The sequence below is a fragment of the Aristolochia californica genome, unplaced genomic scaffold, assembly GCF_029961685.1.
Source record: "Aristolochia californica isolate CCGP_79_NKW_82.1479 unplaced genomic scaffold, dmAriCali1.0.hap1 SCAF_179, whole genome shotgun sequence".
In the NCBI taxonomy this organism is placed as follows: domain Eukaryota; kingdom Viridiplantae; phylum Streptophyta; class Magnoliopsida; order Piperales; family Aristolochiaceae; genus Aristolochia; species Aristolochia californica.
In genome coordinates this window covers 30,001-36,440 of record NW_027181858.1, presented here as the reverse complement: position 1 = coordinate 36,440, position 6,440 = coordinate 30,001, and positions in this window count along the sequence as shown.

The following is a 6,440-nucleotide window of genomic DNA, read 5'->3' as shown; positions in this document are numbered from 1 at the left end:
GTAACATCATTTTGAATCCATTCGATTTAAATTGGTGCTTTCTCCATCACAATTATTGTGAGAAGACATCCACAACAATTAGCCTTGGGCAGTTTATTTGTGAAAATGTATGTATATCAAAATATGGACCGCGCATAAAATCTGGTCAAGTTATAATTGTTCATGTTGACTCCTTAGTAATAAGATCGGCTAAGCCTCATTTGGCCACTCCGGGAGCAACCGTTCATGGCCATTATGGAGAAATTCTTTATGAAGGAGATACATTAGTTACATTTATATATGAAAAATCGAGATCGGGTGATATAACGCAGGGTCTTCCAAAAGTGGAACAGGTGTTAGAAGTGCGTTCAATTCATTCAATATCGATGAACTTGGAGAAGAGGGTTGAAGGTTGGAACGCACATATAACAAAAATTCTTGGAAATCCTTGGGGATTTTTAATTGGAGCTGAGCTAACCATAGCGCAAAGTCGTATTTCTTTGGTTAATAAGATCCAAAAGGTTTATCGATCCCAGGGGGTGCAGATCCATAATAGGCATATAGAGATTATTGTACGTCAAATAACATCAAAAGTGTTAGTTTCAGAAGATGGAATGTCTAATGTTTTTTCACCCGGAGAACTAATCGGATTGTTGCGAGCGGAACGCACAGGGCGCGCTTTAGAAGAAGCAATCTGTTACCGAGCCATTTTATTGGGAATAACGAAGGCATCTCTGAATACTCAAAGTTTCATATCTGAAGCGAGTTTTCAAGAAACCGCCCGAGTTTTGGCAAAAGCCGCTCTACGAGGTCGTATTGATTGGTTGAAAGGCCTGAAAGAGAATGTTGTTCTGGGGGGTATGATACCTGTTGGTACCGCATTTAAAGGATTAGTGCATCGTTCTAGGCAACACAACAACATTCCTTTGGAAATAAAAAAGAAGAATCTATTCGAGGGGAAAATAAGAGATATTTTTTTCCACCACAGAGAATTATTGGGTTTTTGCATACAAAAGACTTTCCATGATACAGCAGAACAATCATTTACAGGATTTAATGATTCCTAATAAGAGCATATTCATTCTTTTCTTTTAACTTTGAACTATATATCTATATATATATGGTATGTATGGTCCAGTCATTTGATTTGTTAATGTTAATAAAGATAATAACGAATAGAAAGTAATTAATGACTTGGACCGTGTATCAACGGCCAATCCCTGGCAGAAGGTTCCGTCGGAACAATTATTTATTTCAAGGTACCTTGTTTCTTAACAAAAAAAAAGGGAAAGTGTGGGGTGAAATGACAAGAAGATACTGGAACATCAATTTAGAAGAGATGATGGAAGCGGGAGTGCATTTTGGTCATGGTACTAGGAAATGGAATCCTAGAATGTCACCTTACATCTCCGCAAAGCGTAAAGGTATTCATATTACAAATCTTACTAGAACGGCTCGTTTTTTGTCAGCAGCTTGTGATTTAGTTTTTGATGCAGCAAGTAGGGGAAAGCACTTTTTAATAGTTGGTACCAAAAGTCAAGCTGCGGATTCAGTAGCAGCAGCTGCAATAAGGGTTCGGTGTCATTATGTTAATAAAAAATGGCTCGGGGGTATGTTAACAAATTGGTCTACTACAGAAACGAGACTTCATAAATTCAGGGACTTGAGAGCGGAGGCGGGGAAACTCAAACGTCTCCCGAAAAGAGACGCAGCAATGTTGAAGAGACAATTATCTCACTTGCAAACATATCTGGGTGGGATCAAATATATGACGGAGTTACCCGAGATTGTAATCATCGTTGATCAGCAAGAAGAATATACGGCTCTTCGAGAATGTCTCACTTTGGGTATTCCGACGATTTGTTTAATCGATACAAATTGTGACCCGGATCTCGCAGATATTTCGATTCCAGCCAACGATGACGCTATAGCTTCAATCCGATTGATTCTTAACAAATTAGTATCCGCAATTTGTGAGGGTCGTTCTAGCTATATAAGAAATCATTGATTAATAATAAGATTAAGATAAGTCAATAACTTTTTGAACTCTATAGATTGATTGAATCGGTTACCATTCCTGAATCTCAAAAAAGAGATAAAAATGGATGGGGATATTCTGTGATTCCTTGGCACCTGAAATATGCGATTAAAGTCAAAGTGGGCGAGTCGAGAAAGAGATGGTTGAATCAAAATAATTAAAATTCCTTTTTTAGTTCTATTTCTGTCAGAGGGTAATATGAATTTTATACTATGTTCCATAAGCACACTAAGGGATATATACGATATATCTGGTGTGGAAGTGGGCCAACATTTATATTGGCAAATAGGGGGTTTCCAAGTCCACGCCCAAGTACTTATTACTTCTTGGGTCGTAATTGCTATCTTATTAGGTTCAGCCGCTATAGCTGTTCGGAATCCACAAACCGTTCCAACCGACGGTCAGAATTTTTTCGAATATGTCCTTGAATTCATTCGAGACCTGAGCAAAACTCAGATTGGAGAAGATTATGGCCCCTGGGTTCCTTTTATTGGAACTATGTTTCTATTTATTTTTGTTTCTAACTGGTCGGGTGCTCTTTTACCTTGGAAAATCATACAGTTACCTCATGGAGAGTTAGCAGCACCTACGAATGATATAAATACTACTGTTGCTTTAGCTTTACCCACATCAGTGGCATATTTCTATGCAGGTCTTACCAAAAAAGGGTTGGGTTATTTCGGTAAATACATTCAACCAACTCCAATACTTTTACCAATTAACATCCTAGAAGATTTCACAAAACCTTTATCACTTAGTTTTCGACTTTTCGGGAATATATTGGCTGATGAATTAGTAGTTGTTGTTCTTGTTTCTTTAGTACCTTCAGTAGTTCCTATACCTGTCATGTTCCTTGGATTATTCACAAGCGGGATTCAAGCTCTTATTTTTGCAACCTTAGCCGCGGCTTATATAGGTGAATCCATGGAGGGTCATCATTGACTAGCTTTCGAAAAAAAAAAGCTTATCCCAACTCTCGAGTGTCTCAAGATAATCTACTGGGGGAACACAATATATCCAAACGAGACATGTATGGTCTAGAGTAGGAACAAAAAAGATGTACGATATTTGGGAATTGTAAAAAAAAAAAGGAAAGAGATCTAAAAGATCTTTTTCCTAAGATTGACTTTATGGTCCATTTATGTTATGTCTCTCTAATCAATATTCTATGATATGATCATATTTGTTCAGTCAATTACTCTATTTTTTTTTTCATAATTTGACTAAGAATTGTTATCTTATCTGTCTCCGACATGCGCCTAAAACAAAAAGAGTATGTTCTATAGAAAGAATAATTCCATTCTTATTTGATTTGATTCAATTTGATTCAACGATTGATCAAAGTTGTCATTAATTGCAATCAAATCTTTATACGTAATGATTCGGGCTGACGATCCCATCCATTTATATTCATGCAGGGGTCGCGATAATGATAAGTAAAAGGAAGAGAAGAGTTTACAAGCAAATAAGATTCATAAAAAAGTCGATTAGGGGGTCGTGCTGAGCTAGGTATGGATATATATGTGTAGTGTAATGGCTATAAGCCAATTCCTGTGTATGTTTCGAAGCATGATTCTATTCTTCGACTAGAATCCGATTCAACAGCATAAAGAATGGTTTACGTTATGCAAGAAACACATGTATATGTGATATTAGATATTCATTAATTATCCATATATGGACTATACATACAAATAAAATAATAGAAATATATATTCTATTCTATTTTTTATTTATTATATTATTATTATTTTTTATTTTATATTATAATATTATTTTATATTTTGTATATAATATATTATTATTATTTATATTATATATATATTATATATAATATATATATATTTATTCTTTCCTACTACTGAATTTGAATTCAATAGGAGTTCTTCCGTTTTATTTTATCTGTGACTGGGGATTGAATGAATAAACAATAAACAGATGAAGTCAAGCATATAGAGGAGAACAGAACGTGCCAAGAATAAAAAGAGTGGCTTAGACCAAAGAAATGGAATAACTAGAACCTTTTGGATTTACAAAGACTACACGGTAGAAATTATAAAGGAGATATTGAAGTCGTTCTGCTGATTCAGGGATATCATTACCTCAATTCACTTTTGAGTTCTTAGTTACTTCGGGCGGATGGGTCTTAATGATGAAATAATAAGTAATAATTCATTGGTTGATTGTATCATTAACCATTTCTTTATTTTGGTGTGAGGAGCTTACCATGAATCCACTGATTTCTGCCGCTTCTGTTATTGCTGCTGGGTTGGCCGTAGGGCTTGCTTCTATTGGACCTGGGGTTGGCCAAGGTACTGCTGCGGGCCAAGCCGTAGAAGGTATCGCGAGACAACCAGAAGCAGAGGGTAAAATACGAGGTACTTTATTGCTTAGTCTGGCTTTCATGGAAGCTTTAACAATTTATGGGCTAGTCGTGGCATTAGCGCTTTTATTTGCGAATCCTTTTGTTTAATCCCATAAATATGAAAAATACGTCCTAATTTTCTTATTTTATTTTTTTGCTGTGTACCCGTCTCTTGCTTCTTAGAATTAGATCAACACTTCACCCCTATCATCTAATCACTTGTTGGTCTAATCACTTGTTCGTTGAAACAATACCCCGGGGAAGGACTAATTTGAGGATGAGGAATTAGCGAATCCACTCGCTTTCTTCCTTCCCGCCTTTAATGGAAGGGGAACCCCCCCCCCTTTTTTTTTTATTAGTTTGACTTTTATTTTATTAGATTAGGATGGAGCAAACATGAGGCCTGGGGTCTAGGGCTAATAAGTGTCTTATTGAGAACTTCTATAATCCATAATATAAATATAATAAATAATAAAAAAAAATTAGAATAGATTCAATTTCTTTATTTTTATTTTAAATAAGGAAATTAAGAAAAAAAAAAAGAGATCAATCAAACAAAACAGAGGGGATCAGGTGATACAAAAAGAACTCTGTTCGATTTTCTTAGTCCTATCTACAAGAGGAGATCATATGAAAAATGTAACCGATTCTTTCGTTTACTTGGGTCATTGGCCATCCGCCGGGAGTTTAGGGTTTAATACCAATATTTTAGCAACAAATCCAATAAATCTAAGTGTAGTGCTTGGTGTATTGATCTTTTTTGGAAAGGGAGTGTGTGCGAGTTGTTTATTTCAAGAATAGGCTGGATCCAACCAGCTGCATTTTTTTTTTTTTTTTTATTTAATTAAATAAGAAAGAAAGGTGCACGATCTCGACGAATTACTTCTGAATAAATTAAGAAATCATATGTAAGAACCATAGCATTTCGTGATTCATTGGTAAACCTTTGATTCTCTATTAGCCAATAATGAATGTGGGCCCATTAACATGGTTAAAGGTAAACCCTTTGAAGTCGAGGCACAAGAAGGTACTCTTTCTACCACTATGCTAGTAGGAGATAAGGAGATAGTTTAAAAATTTATATTAATATAATAGTTGGCAATTTATCTGATATAGAACACTCATATCGATAAAAAAATTTGAACCGTTTACTGGAAAACGGGTTTCTCGCACTTTTTATCCAATACCGAATTGACGACCTATGTATAAAATATAAAAGAAGATCAATTTTTTGGATTTGACGAAAAAAAAAAAAATAAAAAATTAATAAAAAATTTAAAATAACTAAAAAAGAAACAACTTTGCTGGCAATTACAGATTTTTTGTCTGGTCGAGTCGGAAGAGCCCTCCTAATATTCTGGTTTTGTATTAGTTTCGATGTCTTGGAATGGAATACGAACAGAGCAGAGAGGGTAAGCTCATCAATTAAAAGATATGGGGGTGCCCCCTAAATAACTGAGCGTGAGAGCCAAATGAATCGAAAGATTCATGTTTGGTTCGGGAAGAGATCATGGAAGTTTAGTTGTGAAATAAATGAGAAGGTAATCTACTTTCATTAAGTGATTTATTAGATAATCGAAAACAGAGGATCTTGAGTGCTATTCGAAATTCAGAAGAACTACGTGGAGGAGCCATTGAGCAGCTCGAAAAAGCCCGAGCTCGCTTACGTAAAGTAGAAACGGAGGCGGATGAGTTTCGGGTGAATGGATACTCTGAGATAGAACGAGAAAAATCGAATTTGATTAATGCCACATATGAGACTTTGGAACGATTAGAAAGTTACAAAAATGAAACCATTCATTTTGAACAACAAAGAGCAATTAATCAGGTCCGACAACGCGTTTTTGAGCAAGCCTTACAAGGAGCTCTAGGAACTTTGAATAGTTGTTTGAACAGCGAGTTACATCTACGAACTATCAGTGCTAATATTGGCATGCTCGGAGCCATGAAAGAAATAACAGATTAGACCTTCTACCACGAGGCATTATTTTTTTTTTTCTCCCTTTGCTTCCGAAAAAGAATTAAGAGGCACTAATGGTAACCCTTCGAGCTGACGAA